We start from the raw sequence: 26,187 nt of genomic DNA, 5'->3' as shown, positions 1-26,187 counted from the left end.
TTTCTCTCATTGATCTCACAAGTTGTCCATTTAAACCCTTTCTTGGAAAATCTTTGCCAATACATTATTTTCTTAACTGTTTAAATGCGTTTGTCTTAAGTTTTAGCCTTGCTCGGGGCATTTGTATTTTGAGAGATAGCATTACGTTCAAAACGCTGACGGTGTTGCTTCCAGTTTTATGTTGTTGGTGTGATGTTAATATGTGGTAGCTTAGTTTAATGAAAGCACAGGCATAAATAAAAAGCACCTTCTTGGGTAAACATCATCCCAGGTGTGTGTAGGAAAGAATATCCTTCCGGTAATCTTGACTTGGACCCGGAGAGTTGAGAATGAATTCTGTTTGGGAGGAAAGAGAGGAAGTGATTATACAGTGCAGAAGAGTTCACGGGGAGCAGAAGGACAGACGCTGGGAAGAACCCTGGAAGGAAGGGTGAGCAACATAAAGGGCAAAGAAAATAAAATCATCCCGATTCCTACTAGCCTGTTTTAGACAAGGGACCTAACCTCAACTGAACTAAAAACAGAACAATGATCTCACCTTACTGAGCCTGAAATCAAATTGAATTCATTTAATCATTTCTGGAAACCTCAATTGACTCATTAAAATAATTGCCCAGAACAGAAAACCGATGTTTTCTGAAACTATTACCCGAAGAAAATTAACATATTATCCAAAATAGACCAGTATTCAATTTGGTTCCAGTCTCTCCCTTGGACTCCAACTCCCAGCCTGTTGAGGAGTGTCCTATGAGGTTGTAGTGAGCATCGGGCAGCACTGCCCACCGGCTGGTCAGTGACTATCAGGTCAGAGTAGATTCTCGAGGAGTTGTTCAAGTCGCTTTCTTCCTGAATGTCTTTTCAAAGGAGACTTGTGTGCAGTGATTAAATTATTTGTTCCCTTTCCCATGTTTATCTTTCAAGATTTTGTTGGTGATGATTTTCAAAGGTCATTTCATAGTTTACGCCTGATCCCTCAGTGTTCTCGACATTGATCAAGAGGTGAACAATAGCTGAAATTCCTGTACATTAACACATTTCTTTTTCAAGGACCCAAATTACATGTCAAGTAGCCTACACTAAGATGGGGGTGAAGAATGAGGCTGTTTGTTTCTGTCCCTTACCTGACTATGTTAAGAGGTGAGGAGGCCAACTTGTGTGAGCATGTGCCAGTGGCCTCTGGTGAGAGACACAACATGGAACCTTGTCCCCAGCCCTGCTCCGGGCACTAGTTCTGACTCCTACGAAGAAGGGCAAACCCTCCCCACAACCCTTGCTATTTTGGGAGTGAGCAAGACTCCAACATTGTGGTATAAGCAGAATGCAGTGCTATTTTGGTCCCTGAAACCTTATGTAGCTTGAGGTCACCCATGAGCCAGCTCCGCTGAAGCATCCTCCCAGAGGAGCAGCTGCAGGTACCATTCGCTGGAGACAGGTGTTCAGCAAGAGGTGGTGGGCGCTCAGTGGCCAGCTCAGCTGTCCCCCACCTGGCATGGCCTGGCACTGATTAAAGGGAGGGGAGCTTCACTCAAAGGGCACAGACTCCGTCTCAGATACGTGTGAGACACCCCGCGCAGGCTCCAGAAATGCGTACATAGTATTGAGGCACAGGAACAACACCAGAGGGAACTGAGCGTTACTCAAATCTGGGAATTAAGGCTAATATGGCCCAGTGTGTATCCACAGCTCCTGGGGGGTGGGGGTGGGGGGCTACTAGGGACAATGGGACTACAGAAATATCTTATCTAGGAAAGGAAAATAATTAACTGTCATTAAGTGCTTAGTGCAGCTGTGTGCATCACAAAGCACAACAGGAAATCAACTGACAAGAGAATGGAAGTCATTCTCCTTGCCCAAGCATAGCCAACACGGTGGGAAGGAAGGTGGAATGGGGTTGGGGGAATGGGCAGCAGCAGGGGATGGTTCCCCTCTCTGAGCCATCCTGAAAAAGTGGGCTCTTAAAAATATCAGTAATGATAATAATGGCGGTTGAGACTTTGATGGAAGACTTGAGACACACAGAAAAGGTGGTGCTTGTGAATTCCCCCCTCACTCCCAGCCGACCAATGACCGCTGGGGTCCTCCCTCCACGTACACGCCTCCTGCTGTTGGAACCCAGCGGACAGGTGGGTCCTTTGCTGTAGTCCCCAGAAGGGCAAAGAAGAGTGTGAAAAGAGTCAGTGGGACACCCTTTAAGATGAACTTGGCCTTCTTAGAAACTTTGTTTAGGGTCTAGAGGAACAGTAGCATATGGTTAAGACGAGGTACACAGACTCAGGATGCCCCCACAGGGCAATGTCACGGACCGTCTCCGATGCCCTAGGAATGGTGCAGTGCGAGTGCCCTGCCCGTGGAACCACTTTCAGGATCCGAACCGCTCTCTGTCGTGTTAGCTGCCTGGCTCTGAGCAGGTCACACACCTGCTCTCTGTCTCCTCACTTGTAAATCAGCCCAGTGCTTCACAGAGTAAGCACTCAATACATCATTTTTATTTGGTTTTGTTTCTAGAGTCCACTCTGTATATACAACTGGGGGTGATGGAAAGATGGGACAGGGCAATGAAAAACAAAGGGAAGAAGGAGAGAAAAACAAGATTGCAGGGTTATTACATTAAAAGTTATGGAGCCACCCCAAATGGCCAAAGTGGGAACACTTCCTTTGTGCCTGTCGGTAAGGGGCCTCCTGCTGTTCCCGGGGCTGTGTCCCTTCCTCCCCCAGCAGCCACAGACACCGTTGTGACATGGATGACAAACTGTTGTTCAGGATCATTCTCAAAATCTAAGAATTTACTGTGGAGTCGTAGCTCTTTGGAGGAAAAAAAAATGACCCCCTAACTTTTCCAGAGAGCAATTCTTTGATTTTTTTAAGAAGGAGAGGGGCGACGTTGGGCTGCCTACACAGGTCACTCTGTTGTCTCAAGCTTCCTCCCCTGGGACCTAGAGCACCTCCTTCTCCCCTTCAAGGTTTCCGTTCGGCCCACGTTAAAGCCAGGAAAGTTTCCTTTCGTCATGGTTAGGGTTGAAGCATTTTGGTCACGTACCAGTTTGTGTTTCCATACACAATGAGTAAATACATAGCTGTAAAATGATTTAGCAATCTTCTAAAAATAAAGCTTCCAAAATATAAGGACATTTATAAAAGAGCCTTACTATTAAATAGCTATTTTGTTCTTTGGTGCCATTTAACAAAAAGATGGTGTGTGCCATTTGGAGCTTGAGCGTAAACCCCGTCTTTCCCCTTCACTTTATCTCCTCGTGGAAGAGTGGAGATGTGAGTAGCTGCCCCTCCGTGCTGCTGCAGGAGCTCAAGGTGAGCGCTTAGATGAAGAACAGGGTTCCGCAAGTGACCAGGAGCTGTAGGTGTCGAAATACCCATTGTTTCTGCCTACAGCCTTCTTCTGTGCCTGAGTTTTTTTTTTGTTCCTAAAGTTAACTGAAAAACCAGTAGAGTAGAGGAGGAGGACATTGATGTATCAGCTTTGGGGGTACATTTAATATATGATTTTGTTCTCAAACAGGAATGGCAGGACGTTTAGGAAACCTGTTTGAGTGGCAGGCTCACCTGCACAGGTCCTTAGTAGGTGGCGGAGAGCAGGACAGGGTGTTGAAACCTGAGAGGACAGCACGGGACGAGGGGTGTGAAGCCGTGCCTGTATCGTGCTGTTTCGTACAGTTTGGGGCACAGCCATGTCTCTTCAGACACAGTCATTTTGTGCATTTTGTTTAACAGTGTTAACTCAAGAAAAGCTATCTCATGAAACTTTGTGATGTCCTCACAGTTCCAATTTGCAATGTTTCCAATTTCTGTATTTTCAGTTCCTCTAATATTTTGAAATTGAGAATTTTCATGTAAAAATGTAAGTCAGAAAACATTTATTTAAACTTGTCTGTATTACAGATGAGAATAGTGAGACCTAGTGAGAGAAAATATTTATTTAGAGGCAGAACTAGGAATAAATATAGGATTCCTTTTTCTAAGTCCAGAGACCTTCTTACACCTCTATAAAAATCATCCATCAAATTAGGGCTAGCCTTGGGACCCACAATAGAAGCATATGTTTTGGAGAAACTAAACGAATTAGTAAAGATTATTAATTTCTGAGCACTAGATATTGCATTGGGGTTTTTACACATAGACATCCAAGTTAGAAAATAGTGTGTCCCTTCTCACTAGACAGATGTTATATTTAGAGCTGTTTTGCTACTATTCATTCATTATGTCCTAGAGGGCCTCAGGTACATGAAGATTTGCCGCCTAAGTCAAAGGACTTTTGACTTCTGACTTGAGAAAATAAAAGCTCTCTCCATGCAATAAAATGCGAACGGTTACCTACTTTTCTCCTGTAGAGGGAGACAAGTGATGGGGGACAAGCGCAGAGCAACACAAAAGTAGCGTTAGCACCAAAAAAGAAATCTGGTGTGAGCCTCCACTGTACCTCATCTGTTTTTACCTTAATATATGTAACTCCTTGAGAAATGAATTCTAAGTAGAATTCAGTCAGTGGGTAGGTAGAGGATTTAAAAAGTAAACTACCAAATAATGCTAGGCAGTCAAAACACAACGAGAAGAAACTTAACCTTGTATATTCTTCTTCTTCTAAAACATAAAGCGGTTTCTAACATCTAACAAAGGGAAAAAACAACAAAGATTTTTAACTGGAACAATTATTTTGTTATTATCCGGACTAATTTAACATGCTGAGCTTGGTTGAGAAAGGAAACTCAGCAACTATTTTATGGTGATGATAGTGATACTAGTATAACCTTATGAAGGTCTGCTTTTTAAGTCTGTGTGTGAATGTGTAATAAAAACAAGTAGCGTATGCAATATAAAAGATATATACATATGTACATATATACACATACAAGGTATACACATACATATATACATATACTTACATATATACATATGCATCTATATATACATACCTATACATACATATGCATGCATATACACATATACATGTATATGAACAGATGATAGTTGCAAGCAGGAGCCACAGAAAGAAGGCTGAAGGGATCTAGATGAGAACTGTATGGAGGGTCGGAGGACACGCTGAACTGAAACGTTCACAGAGAAGAGAATGAAGACCAAGCCTTTGCCGCCCAGGTCTCGCTCTCCTTTTCAGCCACCAGCAGGCACTCACTTTGTTGGCTAGTTCTTTCTTCTCCTTTAATAAGAGCAAAGATTGTGACGACGCTTTAATAATTGCAGACAATGAGTGCTCAGTGCCCTCTTTAGGCTTATAATTGCAAAATGTTAAGTACACATTATGTTTAATAGCTTTAATAAAAAATTAATATAAAGTTGCTTATACATTGACTTTTGGGGGGAAGTTTTGCCTGATGTACTTTTACACTTAGTACATTAAACAACGGTCAAGTGTTCTAAATTTTTTAAGCCAAAATAGGTTACTTTTTCAAAAATACCATCCTTAAAAAGACTTTTGCAGGAAAAACATTGACCTAAAAGATTTGCTTAAATGTATGGAGTGTGACTATTGATTAAACTTATAACCTTTTAGAAGGGTAAAAGTCTGTTGTGTTCCTTATTAAAAAAAAAAAACTTGTTTGACCTTCCAATACTGTTTTTTAGATAAGCAGAATTACACCCATCAATGTGTCAAAAGACCAGATTTGACACAGTGACTTTTTAACCAGAAATTAATTGAAATAATACTTGGTTACTTCATAATCTGGTGAAAAGTAATTTAATTGTGCCTCTATTGCCTGAAAATCTGCTCTGGGCATTTTGTTACAACTTTTAGCAACATTATTGAATGAGACGACAAGTTCATTTAGTCAGCGCAGTAAAAGGGTTGTGAGTCACACCACACAGGCCGGAAACCCAGTTTTCTTTGACTAGTTGTGTAATCTTGGCCAATGTATCTAAATTCTCTAGGCTTTCATTTTATCATCAATAAATTCCAAGTCAGCGATCGATGCTAAGAATGTATTCAACAATGTCAGGTATTGTTATTGCTGCAGTTTTATTATTAATTCCCATTTGGTAAGCAAATGTTTTCTGTGCACCTGATCGATGGCATGCAATGAGGTAGGTTTTAGAGATAGAGAGATGAGCACATTGTGACTACTGAACTTCAGAAAATTTACAGTCGAGGGGAGAAGGAAGCATGAATAACTGAGCACAAGCTAAGAGCCATGATTGACACCCATTAAAATGCACGTATTTGAAGGAGGGGCAAGTGGTTCTACCTTGGTAGAGCTCCCTGCTGAGCTTTGAAGAATGTGGAGTTCGCCTTATGGCTAAGGGAAAGAAGACCCCCTGACACCAAGGGGCCAGCAGGAGTGAGGTATGGAAGCATGGAGCACCTGCCCACATCAGGGCCGTGGGAACAGTAAAGGACAAAGGGAGTGGAAAGTGTTTGGGATCAAGTGACCAAGAGGGTCCAAGAGTAGAGGGACACAATAATGTGAGGAGCATTAGAAGCCAATGTGTATAACGGTGGACTTTACATTATGGACAATGGAAAGTCATTTCTAAGCAGGGGAGCAAGTTTGTATTTTAGAATAACAACATTGGAAGCAGTATATATAGAAAACAGACTGAAAAGAAAAAAGACTCAAGTCAGCCCCATACTCATTAGGAGGCTCATATAGGCCAAGCACACAGTAAAGATAATGGGGCTCTGAACTGGGGCGGGGGTGCTAGGGGCGTTAGGGGTGGAGATGAGGGAGTGGATTCGTAACTCTTTTCAGGGACCGAGTTGAGAAGACTCAGGAGTTTATTAAATTAAGGAGTGATGATAAAAAGATCTGAAAAGTGAAGTCATATACACAGATGTTCATCCACACACTGGGTGTATGCATCAAAGATTGAAAACAACCCACATGCTAAATAATGTGAATTCTATTTAGGTATAAAAATTCCATAATAGAAAGTTTTTTAAGTGATTTATGAGAAAATTTTGATAATGTAAAATAATGCTTCTATTTTCAAGTATACATGATAAAGTGCTAAGTGGGCAATAGGGCACATTTAATGCATTTTAATTAAGTGTATTGGATTTAATGTATGACATTTTTATTTTTAATTTGATTTTTACATTCAGTACTATTTTGTATTAGTTTTATGTGTACAGCATAGATAATCATATACTTTACAAGTGTTCCCCCCTGATATTTCCAGTGCCCACCTGGCACCACACATAGTTATTACAACATTATTAGCTGTATTCCCTACACTGTACTTTACATCCCCGTGACTATTTTGTAACTACCAATTTGTAATCTCAACCCCTTCACCTTTTTCACCCAACTGCCCAACCCCTCTTCCCTCTGTCATCTGTCAGTCTGTTCCCTCTGTATGAGTCAGTTTCAACTAGGTCATTTTGCTCTTTCAATTGCACATACAAGTGAAACCATGTGGTACTTGTCTTTCTCTGACTGGCTTATGTCACTTAGCATCATACCCTCTAGGTACATCCATGCTGTCACAAGTGGTTAGATTTCATTGTTTTCTATGGCTGAGTAATATTCCATTGTATATACATAATACTACATTTTTATCCACTCATCTATTGATGGGCACTTGGGTGCTTCCATGTCTGGAATAAGACTATTATAAATAACACTGCAATGAACATAGGGGTGCATATATTCTTTCAAAATAGTGTTTTGGGTTTCTTTGGATAAATACCCAGAAGTGGAATCACCAAGTCATAAGCAGTGCCATTTTTAGCTTTTTGAGTAACATCCATACTGTTTTCTATACTGGCTGCACCAGTCCGCTTTCCCACCAACACACCAACAGTACACGAGTGTCCCTCTTTCTCCACATCCTTGCCCGCACTTGTTTGTTGATTTATTGATGATGGTCATTCTGACAGGAGTGAGATGGTATCTCATTGTGCTTTTAACGTGCACTTCTCTGATGATTAGTGACACTGAGTATCTTTTTATGTGTCTATTTGCCACCTGTATGTCCTCTTTGGAGATGTCTATCCAGGTCATCTGCCCATTTTTTAACTGGAATTTTTTTTTGGTGTTATGTGATTTCTTTATAAATTTTGGATATCTTATTGGATGTATCATTGGCGAATATGTTCTCCCATTCAGTAGCTGTCTGTTTTGTTGATGGTTTACTTTGCTGTGCAAAAAGTTTTTAATTTGATGTAGTCCCATTTATTTATTTTTCCTTTGTTTCCCTTGCCTGAGGAGATATATTGGAAAAAATATTGCTAACAGAAATGTCAGAGATTAATTTAAGACATAATTACCCTGGCTGGTGTGGCTCAATGTATTGAGTGCTGGCCTGTGAACCAAAGGGTCACCAGTTCGATTCCCAATCAGGGCACATGCCTGGGTTGAGGACCAGATCCCTAGTAGGGGACGCATGAGGGGCAACCACACATTGATGTTTCTCTCCCTCTTTTTGTCCCTCCCTTCCCCTCCCTCTAAAAATAAATTTAAAAAATTTTTTTAAATAAATAATTCTTTGTTAAAAATCATTTAAGACATTTTTAGATGTTAACTAGTAACTAACAAAGGCAGATAGCTTTACCATTGTTACATAGAATGTAAGTAGTGACAAACATGTAGGTATTTCTCAGTTCTCAGAAATCAGTTTGCCTCTCTTCACCTAGAAAAAGCTACTAATGAGACATTGCCTAGTGAGATGCAATATTTCAACATTAGGGTACCACAGTGGAAAACCAATTGTATTTTCCAGTAATAATATCCTTTAGATAGGGCATCACTCTATCTACTGACTATTGATCTTATGATATGACTATTCTATTATCCTCCAACTGATCAGAAAAAAACTACCATGAAAATCGAGTATCTAAACATCACTAAAGTTCATGTCAGGCTGTGTTCCCTCCGCATTACGTAGAAAAGGGCATGACTTCCCAAACCCACCCAATCAGGAGATGCTTGGGGGGAAAAAAACATAGAAAGACAGATTCCCAGCCAGCCCAGAAGTTCTTTGGGCAAGGCTCAGAATCCATATGATTAACAGGAGCTCCCAGGTGACCATCAATCGGCCAAATTTGGGAGTGCAGGAGAATACTGAATATAGTAGGTGAGTGTGCTGCTGTGCACAGTGTTGTCATTGAGTTGCTGGTAACTTGCTGGAAAATCACCATCTTCCTTGAAAACGTATATAGTGGCCCCCCTGCCCCCACCTCACAAACAATGTAGTCTGGGTAAACTAGGTGGTGTGTGAAGCGTTCCGCGATTAGTGGCAGAGAGTACAAGGTGATAGGACTATCTGTGCAGTCCTCGTCATCACGGCCGTCATCCTCGGCGCCGGCGTCGCTGTTATCTCTCCAAGTGTATACAAGGTTTTAACAAGCCCGGCCGTTCCTCTCCTAGAAGAAAAGGAAGTGTCCTGTCCACGTTTGTGTGGCAGTGGGAGTGAGTTTCGGGAATGTCAGGTTTCGTAACTGTATTCTTTTTGCCTTCGCAGACACAGTACTGAGTCTCTTTTTAAAAAGTGAAAGAAAAGAACAGCAAAAGCTGCATTCTTAAGTTACTCATTTTATCTGCAAAGTGCTTCCCACCTATGTATGCCTTATAAAGTATTCTAGGCATACTCGGAAATACAAGGCTACAAGGGGCAAAACAATGAAAATCCCTTTGGGTCTCATTTCCCGAATTTTATTGGTTAAAGGTTGCACCGAATTGTTCAACTCTGCGACTAAATGGGAAGTTTGCTCATAGCATCCTTTTTTTTCGCTGTCTCAGAAAATGCTGTTAAAAGGTGGTTGGATGTGATATTAAGAAAAGTTAATGTTTTCTGACTCTATGTACTAAAGACTCTACCTGCATAATCTCTTTCAGACCTTATGAAAATTCAATGTACAGCTATAAATGACAAGGTATAGATTAAATCTGACTTGAAAGCAAATGTTAGGCTCCCCTCATTAAAATTTATTGACATTTACACCAAAAAATACAGTTTGCTGTCACCTGCCTGTACCCAAAGTTATTCCCTAGAGATATTTTCCTTTCTAAAAAAAGAAGAGAGAGCAGAAAATGAATCTATGTCATCTGTTACCGAATGTCTGTGAGTGGAAGCCAGGATAAGAGGAGGGATGAGATCTATGTACACAGAGAAACCCTTCGGGACAAACGAAAAAGGTGGCTGCATGAGCTAAGGAGAGGATGCCTGCCTGGGACGTAGAACTCCTCCAGCATTCCTCAGTTCCCACAGTTCTCTTCCTGCCCTCCCTGAAGTGCCTGTTGTCACCAGAGTGCCCGGGGCAGGAACATCAAAAGCCCCTGGTCAGAGTGAAAAGTGAGGCGGACCTGGTTTGTCAGGAGGTTCTGGGTAAAGCAGCACTTGAGCCAGGAACTCACCTGACTCCCAGGACCACTCACTGTCAAACCCTGAAATAACAGTGTCTGCCAAGCGGCAATGTTCATTATCTGTGTTTGCACTTGCCATAGGCCCTTCGTCTCTGTTCTCATTTTCTTGGGTACCACTGCTAGTGATGAAATCTCTAGCTCTCTAGTCCCCAAAGTGCTTCCTCTAGGTATTTGTGATGTGTATATATCTAGTGCTTTGGAGTGTGCCTGCCATCATGTCTCTCATTCTTGTGGTTCTTTTTTGGCACTGTTGGCACTCTGGATGTATTTCTAATTAACTGTATTCTGTGTGCCTGGAAACACAAATGGGTGCCTATGACCTTTTTTCTGCTATGTTTCTGATATTGCATATTGCCCGCTGAATTGTGCACGTGGAGACCTTCATTCTGGGTGCCCTTCCGAGTTCGCTTTTTCACTCATTTAGTCTCTAGAACGTGACAGGCTGTGCTTAGACCCTGAGGACCCAGTGAGGCATAAACCACCTCCATTGAGCTTCAGAACCATTATCCTAGAGGTTCACGGAACCTAAAAAGATAAAATGTGTTCCAGATGCCAGAGCATTAAGTAGCTTTTGAGCATAAAATACAAAATAGAGTGTTTGTAAAATAAATGGATAAATGAGCAGATAAATTCAAGAAAGCAGGAAGAAATGGGACAGGGTAAGGTCTTTTTTCCAGAGGATCAGGAAGACATATACACTGGGATTCAGCTTAGAGACTGGAAAGGGTCTAGGGAACCAGTTCAGGAGCTTAGGGAAAACTTACCAGCGTGAGAAAGCTGAGGACTGAGAATCCCCAGGAACTTCCTTTAGGAAGTCATGCTATCCAAGCCACCAAGGAGGAACGTAGTGAAGACAGGTGGGGCGTGCAGCTCAGACCTCAGTTGAGAAACAGGTGAGATGCCTCTTAAGGCATTCTGCACTGGCTGTGCCGATTAGCTGGAATTGCTTATAGGGAAAGAGGTCTGGGTTTTCTCTTCCTGCAGGATTTAATTTCTTTTTAAAAAATTCAAACTGTTGTACATTTTGTTCTGCATGTTTGTTGTATAAGTCAGAACCAATGTCAAGGAGGGAGAGCGAGGCTCGGAAGTCAGGAGGTCTGGGTTTTATTGTTGGCTCTTCTGCTCACCCTGTGTGACCTTAGACAAGTTGCTCTATGCCTTCAATTTTTCTGTTAAAATGAGGCGAATAATAATAATATGAACACCTTCCCAATTCTGAGGGATTACATTATATAATCTATGGTACAATGTTTCATAATAATAAATGTTGGCTCTTAATAATAAATGCGAAAGATAGGTGAGATTGCTTTATATATTAACAAGCATTATAAAACCGTCAATAGACATTATTGTGTTATGCAATTATTTTTGATCCTCAGAGTGGTTTTCTTTGTAAACTACATTTTTTATCCCTGCTGCGATTGCTGAAAGCATTTTGGAAGTGGCTTTACAGACAGTTGACAGGCCACACGAGAAAAAAACGTCACATTGGTTTACTATCACGCTTCACTTTTAACCAGAAATATCATTTCCAGTATGCTTCGCAACCTTAGTCACCAGACAGGATGTCAGATGAGCCTGGATGTGGCTAATTCTAGGAACAAGTTGCTCCAAGGGATAAGACTTTTGAAAGAAATATGACGTGAACTCTGAAGGCAACTCCAAGACAGAGTTTCCTAGAATTTTTACAGTGATGGCAACATACAGGATGAGCATATACATAGGTTTTCCCAGGTGACACTTCGAAGGAGACAGCTTCATCTGAAGTTTCATGCTTGCTCTGGATTCTAGTCAGGCAGTGATGGGGGAAATGTGCTCTAGGAATCTTTTTTCACCCTTCAGCCACGCCTCGGACAGTCGTGTTTCTACAGATCCCCCCCGGCCAGGTTCTGTTCCCTAGGGAGTCCGAAGGTGCTGGAGATACAGGTGAAGGCCAGTGCGTCCCAGCCCCCTGGCTCATCATCTCAACAGAAGGGGCAGCAGAGGAACTTAGCCTGGCATTTGGTCACACCGTTATCTCTCACTGAGTCTGTCTGACTCTGACTGGGCGCTTACAGTGGCTCAGCATCCTGTTCTTCGGTGATTTCGTACAACTCTCTCCAAGGCTTGCTTATAACTCCCCCCTTAGATTACAGTCTCTCAGCAATGATCCTCTGGTTGCAGGATAAAAACCAATTCTGCTAACTTAAGCAAGATGGAATTTAGTGGGAGAATACTGGGAGAATTTCCAATTCTCTGAGAATTAGTGGGGAGGCTGAAGGATCAGAGTCAATGCATTTTCAGAGTTCTAGAAAGGTACAAATTAAGGGAAAAGTCTCATGAGGCTCAATCTAGTGATCCCTGCCATTGTTTTTAGTTTCTTCATTATTCTGTTTACAAGCCAAATTCCAGCAGCGGGGTCTAACTGGTCTAGTTTGGGTCTTGGGTCTTGGCTAAGGGAGAACAGGGCACCTGGCTGTTCTGCCAAACTATGTAACATAATGTAGTCGTAAGAACCTAAATTGTGGGGCCCAATTACATGGATTCATACTGTAGCTCTGCCACTTACAGATGTTTCTCCTTAATTCACTTAAACTTTCAGAATCCTCAAGTCCCTGGTTCTTGAAGTGGGCATAGTAATAATAGTTATTATTTCATAGGAGTTCTTGAAAATTATTTGTGATGATATATGAAAACCCAAGTACAATATGTGCCACAGGGTAAGCGCTTGATCATTGTGGGCTATGCTATTCGTAGGATTATCCAATGGAGATGCCATCTAATCTGAAACAAATTAGGGTACTATTAAAAGAGAAAATAAATGCTGACGAGGCAAAAATAATTAGCAATTATGGTGAGATAAAGGGTTGGCCTCAATACACTAGTTACCATACTAATATATTTCTCAGTGAACTCTCTTTCTGACATTAAAGTTCCTAGGAATGCAGGGTGGCACCTGTTCATTGGTGTGTCCCCAGCAACCCCATTCCTCTGAACACACAAAAATGATTGGACTGCCTGATTATTTGACCCACACATATTTATTGATACCCTCTTTATGGTTAATTCTAGATGAGGTGATGTGATCTATGGCTCCTGGTTTACTTACAAATGTAGCAATCAAAGCAAGGAATAATTCGCATTCCTATGGTCTTTATTTAACAGCAGTCTAAATGGACTGTGGTCTAATAAGTCACTGCCTAATTAGGTTTACTGTAAAGAATACAGAATAATAGAAAGAGAAGGATTATTTTTAAACCTGTCAACTCTCTGAGAACAACATGTAAGTAGGCCCCAGAATATGAATGAGTTGAATTTTTAAATTCACGTGATGACTCATTGTTTGAACTATAGTCCCAAATATCCACACTGGCTTTCATCAAGGGCCCCTAGGACCCTCATGTACCTCCATCCCAGGAGTGTGCAGGTTTCCCAAGGAGAATGAATCTAAGGAGAGTTTGAGGTCCCCTAAAAAAGACATTTAGATTTATCAGCAGGATGAGATGGATTTAAATCTCTGAAGTTCAATGGGAGCTCACTGTAGAACACCACACAGCCTGCTCACGTGGAAAGTCAGAGTGACTGTCATTGTGAGTAAGAGAACCCAACCCCTGGCTCCCAGGGGAGCGAGACTGCGTGGCCCACAGACAGGTAGAACCTCCGTGCCTGTACAGCTGCTGCCTACAGAGCCACCAAGGCACTGACCTCTCCCTAGATGCTCCCCCCGCCTCCAACCACCGAACTCCCCACCTCGTGCTCTAAACAAACTTCTTAAACCACAGCTGCAGCAGGCCCTGTCCTCTGCCTCTAAATCTGTTGTCTCAGCCCAGACCTAACCAGTTCTGGCCTGTGTGCCATCTTCACAGTGCCCTGCCACCCAACACAAGGAAGGCATTATTGACTTGAAATTGAAAGTAGAGCCAACCTTAGTGCTGGTTTCGTAAAAAGGTGCACATCTTTTCTCAGGGAAGGGGCTCAGCATTGTAAGAGGGTGAGTTTGGATTCATTAGATCCATACAGAGCACCTTGGCTGTGTTTCTTTGTTAGCCATTTGAGTTTGAACAGGCTATTCTTTGAACCTCAATTTTCTCATCTATAAAATGTAGAAAATAACAAACTGCCTCAGAGGGTTATTATAAGGGTTAAACAAGATGAGTAAGCACCAAGACTAGTATCTGGCATATAGTAGGAATTGAAAAAAAAAATTCTAATTCTTGAATAAACCTTTTTTTTAGTGTACTATGTGACTTCCATCAGTGGGTTGTAGAGGCAAATGGATTATCTTTAGAATTAGAAGCTTGACCTAAGGAAGAATGAAGACAACTAACCTTCTCTTAAAATTGTTTTCCTTTACTAACTTGTCTTCTATTGTTTGTGTTCATTAAAAAAAAAAAAAAAAAAAAAAAAAACTAGCTATGCCTGCAAAAATGTCTGCCTGGCTCCACAGCCAGTTCTTTTCTACATGTTTAAATTCCTAATTGTGCACACAGTCTTAGTCACTATATTTTCATGTGCAAGCAATTAAGACTCATTTAACAGCCCTCCCTCTGGAAGGTTTTGTTCTCCATCTGCCACACATCAGATTCCTTAGGAACATGCTTGATTCTGAAACAATGTGAAAGTACTGTTCATTTTGTTTGCATTTCATTTCTGTACCATTTTTTAAAGTGATGCAAATGGACAGCCACGAAAAGCTCAGCAGCTGCTTAGAACAAGACATCAAAGAAACCAGTGAAATGGGGCAAAAAATTAAAAAATATTAATATGCTGGGACCAAGCCAAATAGAAACCATAGTCTGATCAACATTCCTCAGACACATTGCGCTCATAATAAAGATTTACTTTACGACAGATTTAACATATAGGAAAAGGGGAACGCACCCCGGCTCCTGCTCTGAATCCTAATGGTCTGGAGCTCACGGAAATACAAGTGAGGACAAGGAGAGAAAGAAGCCAGGAGGAAAACAGAAACAAACTTAGATTTGTACATTTTTATTTTTGGAGAGACATGGTACAAAGTGTTTGAATAATAATAACCAGGAGAGTCAAACAGATTTGTATGATACACTTTGTTCATTTAAAAATCACTTAGATAAGTATAGTGCTCCCTCAGGTTAAGTCCATTTGAATTTGTTCCATGAGCTTCCTTGCTTTAGAACATCAAATAGATGCTAATACTCGGTCAAATTAAGGGGGGTTGGGGAGAATTATTAGTTTTTGAATATAAATATAGTGTCTGGGAACTGTTAACTAAAACACAGCAAACATTTAAAAAGAAAAGGATTAGCCTTCCTTGAAGATTTTCATGTTTAAATATCACAATTTGGAGACATGGCTTGCAGAAAATAGTTTTCTCTGCTGATTTTCCCCATTGTTTGAGAACGTCAAACAAACCACCAACACGGTTAATGCAGTAAATCCCCATTTATGTACCAATTGGATATGTTGTCCACTAGCTTCCTGAGCCTTTGTAAGCTGAATTGTTTTGATATCATTCAATGAAAGGGTCTGCAAAAGTTTAAAATATTGTTATTTTGGGCAGCCACACCTGCACATTTAAAATGCCTTTGTAGTTGTCAGAAGGTTGTGGGATATTGTTAAGCTGATTAAAATGCCTTTGTGCAAAATGTAGCCCAACCTGCTTTCAAATCAGACCTTCAGAAAGGAGCAGATTCCTAAGTGTGACAGATCCCCTGAGGTGTTTGCCTGCAAAGAAAAAGTAAAGCTAAGAGAGCCACTCTTGCCCACATCTTTGTCTTTTTGTGCGTAAGCATCAAAGGGTACCTCTAGAAAGAAGAGCAGAGCAAACGTTAGTGCCTCTCTGCTGGAGATGCGGTGTAAGATACAGAAGGTCTTCTGGAAGAAATGGCACCTAAGGATTCACAAATAGTTGTTAAGTAAATGGAGGGAGAAAATGGAAATGAAGGGGACCATACTTTTCACTAATGGCAAATATTTATTAAAAGGCAACTATTTTTTAAGAGTAGCTAAGATCAGAAATCATAGACACATGATGTCTGCCATTAAAGGAGTTAGTTCCATTGTAGGGTGTAATTAAGAAACTTTGCAGGCGAGAAGGGACTGGCAAGAAGTATTCAAAGTGATGAAAAGCCAGGACCTACAACCTAGATTTACTCTATCAAGCAAAGCTATCATTTAGAATGGAAGGGCAGATAAAGTGCTTCCCAGACAAGGGAAAGCTGAAGGAGTTCGTCATCATCAAGCCATTATTATATGAAATGCTAAAGGGAACTATATAAGAAAAAGAAGGTCAAAACAATGAACATTAAAATGGCAATAAATTCACAAACATCAACAATTGAATCTAAAAGCAAACAAGAAGAACAGGAACAGAATCATAGATACAGAAATCATTTGGAGGGTGATCAGCTGGGAGGGGGAGGGGAGAATGGGGTAGAAGGTACAGGGATTAAGAAGCACAAGTTAATAGGTACCGAATAGACAGGGGGATGTTAAAGATAGTATAGGAAATGAATAAGCCAAAGAACTTATGTGCATGACCCATGGACATGAACTAAGGGGGGCGGGGATTGCTGAAGGGGATGGGGGTACCAGCTGGAAGGGTACAAAGGAGGAAAAATTTGGACAAATGTAATAGCATAATCAATAAAATATATTTTTAAAATTATTAAAGATTTTTGAAAGAAGTATAAGAAAAAAAAAAGAGTCAAATGAATGATGTGCTAAGCATTTAAAGTAGTGGTTCACAAACGTGTTTGTTCATTAGAATCACCCGGAATCTTTATAACAATTTCAAAGAGTGGAGGAAGAAAATGTTAAAGGTTTAGGGACCAGTTAGAGGACAATAGCAATGTCCAAGAATGAGGTCTAATAAAGGCCCTACACTAGCAAAATAGCTAGATAGCAGGTATACAAAGGAAGAGATAGTTGGAAAAGATAAAAGGACAGATGAGTAGGATGTAGTAACTGCTACCTGTATGATTTTATGGAGTGGGTGTAAGATGGTTCTGACAATGTCCGAGGCCTTATAATCCTTGGTATTATATGTAGGACATATGGGATTACATATAGGATAAAAATATGCCAATACCTGGATTCCAGTATAAAATTTAAGGCTGAATTATCTCCGTGCCTAGGTTACCTATATGTTATTTAAGGAGAAAATGTTCCCTATGTCAAATATTCTAGAAAACCAAGGTTCATCATCTTATTTTGACAATTTAGAATGAAACTTTTTAAAAGATATACCCTTTCTTAACCTCTAAAGTCATGCAGTGGATGTCATTTTTAGGGTGTTCATCACGCACGGGCACTTTTATACTCCTCTGTCATTTACAGATGCCCTCAGGAGGCCGTGATGTATGGACTTTTTCCCCTGCAGTACAGAGCCCCAAATTTTGCTGCACTTTAATTTCTCATCTGCTCCTCCCAGTCATCACCTCTGGGTGTTGTTACTGGATCTGGCCTTAGTGGGATCTTTTCTGATCCGCTGCTTTTTTTCTCTCTGGCAACCCAGATTACCAGGCTATTTCATTGAGCCTAAAAGAAGACAAAATTAACTCAAAATAAAAGTATGTTTGGGGGCAATCTATATATCTGAGGCAGGGCTTTAAGATATTTAATGCGTAGAACAACTTTAAAAATGTTTTTCAGCTACAATTGACATGTTAGTTCAAGATGTACAACATAATGATTAGACATTTATATACCTTGGAAAGCGATCAGCCCAGTAAGTCTAGTACCCACCCGGCACCGTACACAGTTACCACGGTATTATTCACTATGTTCCCTATGCTGTACTTCATATCCTCAAGACGGTTTTTATAAATCGTGATTTAAATGCATTTACTTAGCTGTTCTGAGGCTCTTTTCACCTATTTATGGGTGTTGAACAGTATGAGTTCCTAGATAATTAATCTCTGGATAAGTAAGTTGTTGCTATACTATCAGAGCTAATAATATCAATATTGATTTATCGTCACCATTCAACAAAACACATATTAATAACTCTATACTTTGGTTTTGAGGGAAATAGAAGTAAATATGGTATAGTTCCACCCCTAAGAGCTTGGCGAGATATATGAAAAAGATACCAAGAATCTTCGATAGTCCCAGGATTGTGCCACACAGAGTGCCTTAAGAATTCAGAACAGGCAAAGATCAAATTCAGATAATAAGCAGTGATGGATCTAGAACACTTTCAGAACCTTTAGGGTCAATTCAGTATCCCACCTGGCCTGACCAGTGTAATGGGTGTGCTAATGAATGATCACTACAAGCCACAGCAGTTTAAGATTGCTTCCAGAATCCCAGCAAAGCAGCAGTTTTCATCCAGCACCATTTGTTATTACAAAAGAGAGGTGATTACTTGTGATTTATTAGCATTCCTTCATTTTGCATCTGGTGCTGGGCTTGTGAAACATATAGAAAGAGCACTGACCTCAGGGTTTGGGACCAGAGCTGTAATCCCCGCTCTCTCACTGGCTTCCTCTTTATCCTTTGGTCAGGAACCTCACCTGGTTTTTCTTTCATAAAATGAGAATGTTGGGTTAGATAATATCTAAGGATCCAACAAGCTCTTTCATAATGTCTTACTATTTTTTTAAAAACGCATGTTTTGGGTTATTTGCTTTTATTTTGCTTTGTTACAGTTCCATAAGAAGTGAACAGAAGGACACACTAAGTCAGTGTAAATTCCACTTTTCCCAGTGTGGATCTTTAGAAGATATCTTTGACACTTTTGCTATTTTGAGCTTTCAGCAAAGAGTTAAAAGAAAATTCTGGCTCCTCTAGCTAGTCATCCTCTCCAGTTGGCGGAAGTCTTCATGTGGACTTGATGGTTGCCTAGAGCAACAAAATATTAGGGACAGAAACATGTTCAGGGACTCAATTGTATAAGTGACTCAGAGCTGAGAGACCTTTTCCAGATTGACTGGAGCCCATACGTAGTTGGAGAGGGTATTTGTCTCTGCCTGTCTGCACTACCCTGCTGACTTGGAGGCACCTACTAAATAGTTTACTTAGGGAAGCCAGCCTTGAAACCTGCAGAGAGGAGTGAAGTGGTCAGAGAGCAATATTTATTCGGCATGTCTGCCACGTGAAAGACCACTGGGTAAACATAAACAAGGTGAGGAGGCTGATCATGGGCTTTGAAAAACATATAGAAATATTATGAAAACTCAGTAAATTCAAAGCCAATTATCTCTTTTGAGTTAGGAGAAACCAGTGGCAAAGCTGCTCACAAAAATTACCACCCTTTTCCTTCTCCCTGTTGGGGCCAGATACTCTCTAACTGTGCTCCATGTTAAAATGTGAATAAAGAAAAGGGGGAGAAAAGCAGTTTTCTGTGTCTAAGCTCTTTAAATCCTGAGGTCATCCCCTCAGTCCACCCGCCTGGCTCCATTGTACCAATTACTCCAGCTTGTTAAGGAAGTTATTAGCATCTGAGAGTTGCGTCAGTGTTGCCTGGAGCAAGAATTGGAGGGATGTCTCATTACTTGAAGTCCTCTCCCTTTAGCTGTTTAATGAGGTTCCATCTTAAGTACGTGTTTGGTTGGTGTTGTTTTTATACCCAGTACACATTCTTCCCACTTACGTATGAACGATTTCAGTATGATCATTACAATTATATACTATTTTTATCCTGATTGAATATTTATTGAAAGTTATTATGATCAGAAATGATCTCCTTGGTGTGAACATTATGATTTGTAATGAATTTTTTGAGTGATTGGAAACATATTCTGTAACTCTTATCTTCATTCATAACTGTAGCAGCTGTTTGGAAACATGGCATCAGACCACTTGTTTGCAAATGTCTTTTTCCATGCAATCCTGGATGGAGTGGAACCCGTATACATTACTTGACATGTGAAACACATGTGACCCTGGCAGATGATTCAGCTGCCCTTGAACACTACAGCTGTTTAGTCACTTTAAAACAACGCAGTGTAAGCGATTGATTCACTAGGCTTGGGCTCAAACCACTTTATGGTGACTGATGAGAATTCTGGCCCTTTGGGGAGGAAGAACAAAAGCATACAACAATGGAAACGTGCAATCCGGGGTGCAAATGTTGTCATTAATTTTAATACATTTCTTTGTAAGAAGTGCAAAGAAGATTGACTGCTTGGTGTAACAGGAAAACACAGTAACATCCATGTGGCTTTGATTCTTCTTTTCTCTCATCCAAATCAAGAGCAGTCTCTAGTGTCCTAAAAAATTCAAAGCTTGTTTGGTCACTGTAAAATATTTTCCCTAGGCATGACATGATGGAGGGTTAAGATTCTCCCCCAAGGTGGCCCTAAAGTGCTCCAGTTGCTATGTATATACCCTATTTTAGCTAGAATTTGGCTCTACTAGAGCGAAAGAGACTTGAACAAATTATGCTTTAAATCAAGACAGTTTATTTTTCTTTCCTATGAGATAAACCCAGAGTGGGCAGTCCAGAGCTGGTATGGCTACTCTAATGTCATTAGGGTCCCAGGGTTATTGGGTGGAGAGAACTCCTGCACCATCCCTAGATTATGGGCTTTGCCTCTATGTTCAAGAGACTACAAGAGCTCCAGCCATCATGTCTAAACTGCCAGCAGCAAGGTGAAGAGAGGAAGAATAGCACACCCTCTTTTTTTGGAAGGGACTTCCCAGAAATCCAACATAATGCTTCTATTAACATCTCTTTGGCTCAGATTTAGCCATATGCCATATCTAGCGGCAAAGGAGATGAGGAAATAAAGATGTTTTTCCTAGCAATCCTTTAGGTCAATATTCTTTAAGCAAATGAGCCCTCTCCTCACCTCTCCTTCTTGTGCACCCAACACTCTGTCAAGTCTTGCAATCTGCCTTCTCCAGTTCTTTACCTGAACTTCTAGGGTGGGTGGGGGGTGGGTTTCTTCCATCACTTCAAGCTGAAATTCCAATAAAGTCAGGATCAGTCACCTCAGCTATACCCTCAGTGCCACTTGGCCCTTGACCACTGCTCTGCTCTTTCTCCCAGTCCTCCAGGTGCATATTCCAAACCTTCTCTCCTTTCTCGAGCCTCCTGCCCCAGCCGCTACTCATCACCTTTTAGCAAATGACTTTAGTTGTTGCTTAATGAAAAAACTCACTGTCAAGATATGAACTTTCTCAGCTCCTCCATCCTCTGTTGGTTTCCATACCCACCCTCCTCTCTGTCCTCCTGGTCTCAGCAGATAACGGGTGTGCCCTTTTCATTCCTGCTCCAAGTTACCCACTGTGTCTGTGCTCTTGATTCTGTCCCCTCGTAGCATCTCCGGGTCCTTGCTTTACCTTTTTCCCTTTCTTTCTCTCACATCTTCAATCTCTCCTTTTTTTTTTTTTTTCCTGGCTCTTTCCCTATTCCTGTCTCTCTCAATCTTGAAAACCATACAAAAACAATAGCAAAGTTCAGTAACAGACACTTTATTGATCCTTTCGCTAAGTCCCTTGTCCTTCCCTTCTAAGTCACGTTGCTCCCCCTCGTCAGCTCCTACGAACTTCTCAGCCCTCGCTCACACCTCTTCTCCAACTGCCCCCAGTGCTGCTACATCCTTCTCTTAGAGACCTTCCTCTGGAACCCTTCTCCTCACTCCTTCACTCAGTAAACATGTATTCAACCCATTTTTATTGAGAGCCATTCTCTCCTAGGTGATTCTCCCCTCTTCTTGCTTTCCCGAATACTCTTTCTCTCCATCCTTTAAGATCTGTCTTCCTCCCCTCTTAAATATGAGTACTCTGGAAGGTTCTTTTTGACCCATGGCTTTTCTTTCCTGTGCACCCTCTAGATGCTGTCATGTACTTCAGTAGTATTGTCCCCCGTCTTGTGAAACAGATTCCTAAAACTCTCTCTCTATTCAAACTTCTTCCCTGATTTTCAGATTCGTTCATACAAAAATCCAGTACCTGGTGATATTCCACCATTTAGATTCAACATATTCAAAACTAAATCCACATATTTCTTTGAAAATCTGTTCTTTCTGTCTCAGTTTAGAAGCACTTTTATCAGACCGAAACTTGGAAGTCATATACCACTCAATCAAATAAATAACTATATTTTTATTTTACCTTTTAAATATATCTCAAATCTCTGCTCTTTTTCCAACTCATTAATACTTCTTTAGTTCAGGCACTTACCAGTTTTTTTCCTGCCTTATACTAGTAGTGCCTGAAATAGTGTTTTTGACACTTCAGTTGTATTTCGTATTGTATAAAAAAGATATAAAATTGAATAGAAAATAGTAGAATGTAAAACCACATCTAGAATACCAAGGATAAGTATTGTTTTATAAAAATTATCAATATATGAACATACACACACAGCCATTTGCCATAAATATCTATCTTACTATAAATTTAAAATTTTGAGAACCACTTTCTTACAACAGTGTATCTATGGTGTATTCTCCTTAGCCCTGTCTTCCAGAATGCAACCAAACTGATCTAGTTGAAAATTAAACTGAAAATGTCACTTCCATATTTAAAACGTTTCTATGCCTCCCATTGGCCACGGGATAAAATCCAACCTCCCTGCTCTGGCACACGAGGCCCTGCCCAACCACGTGTCACACCCCCTCCCCAGGCCTCCCCTCCACCTGACTGATTCAGTAGGAAACGTCTTCCACCCACAACACAGCGTGTTTCACAACTCTGCATTTGCTTGTTCTCTTCTGCCCATCTAGAATTCACTTTCCTCTCTTAATTGCCTCGCTAAGTTTACCTCTTTCTTTGGGCAAGGCGACACCTGAAATCCAAGCCCTTCTCCCTTCCCAAGGCCAGCCAGGCCATTTACCCTTTTCCTCTGGTTTCATAGCCACCAAACTTACCTCTAACATAGCTAATGAAATTGTTCTAGAAATTGTGGTCTGTGCCTCTTTAATCTCAAACAACCTACCCGATAATATGTCAGTCCCTTTGTTGGGTCTCCCCTGTAGAGGGTGTGATGCTTCAACATCATCTTGCTCAACTTGCCTGTGTCTAATAGACCTAGAATTGAGAAGGTCCTTATTTATCCCTTCTCAGAACTCCCTCAGATGATTATTAAGTAGAATACTGAAACAAAACATAGGGCAGTAGAAGCCAACATTGAATACATTTTTCTCCTGCACACAAAAGGAAATGGGATGAAACTGTGCCTCTTAACACCTTGGATAGAAGGCGATAACTTGAAAGAAGTGAATAATGCATGACCTTCTCCTTATGGTCATACCTGTGAACCAGAATCAGGAAAATGTGAGAAACATTGCCATTACTGGCTTGTTTCATTGGCCAATATTTTAAATAACTCACATGGTCCTTCTAAAGGACATGTTATTGTGAAAAGGATAAAACTGCTTTTAGTATATTCTGAGTGGCATTCAAGAGTAGTCTTACTAATGGTCTCTCACCCCACTACCACCGGTGAGTGTGTGAGCACACTATTTAATCAGCTTTGTGGAAATGGTAGGGAGGCATGTCTGTGATCTGAGAAGTCTGCAGTTCCATGCCAAATATGTTTTGGAGCATTTCTGTGATGAATGTAATGAGTTCTTTTCCTTCCAATTTGGGCTGTGGTTTTACTCCTCCACCCCAGTGTCAGAAAAGATCTCTTCAATATATTTCTCATACTTTAGCTACCCTGCCCCTCCATCTTTCTGTCTCCTTTTCTTGAAAGGGAAAGAACAGCTCTGTGTGCCTTCCTTTTGTGCTTTGGACCAATTCTGTTGTGTTGTTTCGTGGTCTTGGACTTCGAGCTGCTTCAGCACTCAACACTAGCTTCTGGACCGTGAGACTAATGAGAACAGCAGAATGACTTCAAGTAAAAGGAAGTGGTTTGTGTTGTGGAGAGAAACTTGGAAGGATACATCACCAAGAACACTAGGAGCTCTATTTCCCCTGCTGTCTACAGCTGGGTTAATACATTTCAAAATGACCAGTAATTTCAGTTAATTCCATCAGCTGGCTAGTCAATACCTTAAAGAGGAAGAGACAGTAAACAAATAATTTTTTGGATGGCTGTTTTAACTTTGTGTAGCATTGATGTTACTCATTTCCAGGGAATAATTTTAACTTTTAAGGAAATATAAACTACTCTATGTTCATTGACTACAAAAATACATTTTATAAGGTATTCAGCATCATCACATACTTATTTTCCCAAGTGTCATTAAAACAGAAGTAATATAGTAGGCATAGAAACTTAAATTATAATATTGGAAAAGAAAGGCTAAAATCATCAGCAGACATTCACTTCTTTCTTTTTTATTCTGCCATTATCCGAATATCTCTCCCTACTTCTAGCATCTTATTTTTCCTTTGCTCTTCTGTCTCCCTTTTAACCTCAACAACAATAACACAAACCCTGTGCTGAGCACTGTGCTAAGACTCAACACACAGGACCATGTTTAGTTCTCACAAAACCCTGCAAAATAGGTGTAATGATCTGTCACACCATTTCACAGAAGCAGAATCTGAGGCTCATAGTCATTATTTTTCATAGTCATTGTTCTGAAAATTTGTAGAGCTGGGATTCAAACCCTGGAAGTTATATTTCAGATTCGACACCCTGAAAACAACACTCTTTTGCTCCTCCCTCATTTCATCACAGTTCACTTTAGTTCCAAATTTTCTCCTTTTCTCATGTTCCTCACTATACTCGTTCCCACTTTTCCTTTTATGTCCTCTGCCTCTTCTTTTTCCACTGTTTTCTCTCACTCCCTCCTTATTTCGTGGTGATCTCTCCTTCCTTATTTCACATCCCTGTCCTTACCCTCTTCACCCTGCCACCGTATTTTGCCATGTACATTGCCCAAAGTTTTGAGGGAAAAACAATGATGCACATTATACATGGGATTATTATACATTATTTAATGACACTTGGGAAAATAAGTATGTGATGACACCGAATACCTTATAAAATGTATTTTTGTAGTCAATGAACATAGAGTAGTTTATATTTCCTTAAAAGTTAAAATTATTCCCTGGAAATGAGTAACATCAAGGCTACACAAAGTTAAACCCATGTATACTGTGCACAAAAATGTGGATGGACAGTATACATGTCAAAATATGGTAATTCCGTGTTCCCTGATTCTGCACAATTCTCCCCTCATGATATCTCCTCATTCCTCTCTGCAGCATCTCCCAGGTCATTTTTCACCTCTGCTTTTCTAACACCGGTCCCTCTAAGTTGGGAGTATCCCCCAGTTTTCAGCACCAGACAAGGCAAGGATATGTTCAAGGACAGCCCGAGTCACTCTGCTCCCAGACCCAAGGAGTACGGTCAGGGATTCTAAAGTGATTATAAAAGGGTGTTTCTTTCCCATCAGACGTCTCACAAATTAGGTTTTTGCTGAACTCCAGATGGTCTCTAGTGACTGGAAATAGGCAGTGCCTCTTGCTGTGATCACTAGCAGGAAGTGAACTCCAGGCATCAGAGAGAAACCAACGCCAGAACTGTGAGATACAGGACAAGCAGAATTCTTTTGTATAATTCAACTGCAATAAACATTGAGGGCTACATTGTGTTGTAGAATTTTGAACAAAATTATGTTTCACTCCAGTAACTATATTTTTAACCAGCCAGTACTGGAAAGAAGAGTTTCACTTTCTTGATCCAAACCTATTGATATTTAGTGACGTTTCCAGGAAACCAGCTTCCCACGCTTCCCAAGCGACTGGCAAAGAGGAAGCATCTTTTCTTCCCACACTAATTCACAAAGGTCCCTCATCAGCATGTAGTAACATTGCCATCAGACCAGCTTGGTTATAGAGATAACTAAATCAAAATAAATGTCATTCTTACATAGTTTTTAGGGTATAAAGTTTTGAAGGATCATAATTCTAGAGACCTGCAACTTCATCTTTTGCTTATAGGACATGTAGGACCTTTCTTGAGACTTTACCATTGGTTTGTTTCCAT

The 26,187-nt window shown here is 40.7% G+C and overlaps 1 protein-coding gene and 1 long non-coding RNA gene across 4 annotated transcripts in view; both read left to right on the top strand.

The window, feature by feature from the left end:
• PDE4D (phosphodiesterase 4D) overlaps positions 1-26,187 on the top strand; it is a 798,342-nt gene that overhangs the window by 634,603 nt on the left and 137,552 nt on the right.
• Positions 966-16,504, top strand: LOC118499220. 3 transcript variants are annotated; one of them, XR_004901746.1, is made up of 4 exons: positions 9,222-9,233; positions 13,383-13,392; positions 15,884-15,893; positions 16,370-16,504. It is a non-coding gene; the product is annotated as an uncharacterized LOC118499220 (long non-coding RNA). The 3 variants fall into 3 exon arrangements; XR_004901745.1 differs by lacking the exons at positions 9,222-9,233; positions 13,383-13,392; positions 15,884-15,893 and adding exons at positions 966-976; positions 12,623-12,626; XR_004901744.1 differs by lacking the exons at positions 13,383-13,392; positions 15,884-15,893 and having other exon boundaries at positions 8,416-12,626.

This window comes from Phyllostomus discolor, chromosome 3 (assembly GCF_004126475.2).
Source record: "Phyllostomus discolor isolate MPI-MPIP mPhyDis1 chromosome 3, mPhyDis1.pri.v3, whole genome shotgun sequence".
Lineage (NCBI taxonomy): Eukaryota > Metazoa > Chordata > Mammalia > Chiroptera > Phyllostomidae > Phyllostomus > Phyllostomus discolor.
Note: the sequence above shows the minus strand (reverse complement) of the source record. Positions and strands in the feature narration are given on the sequence as shown.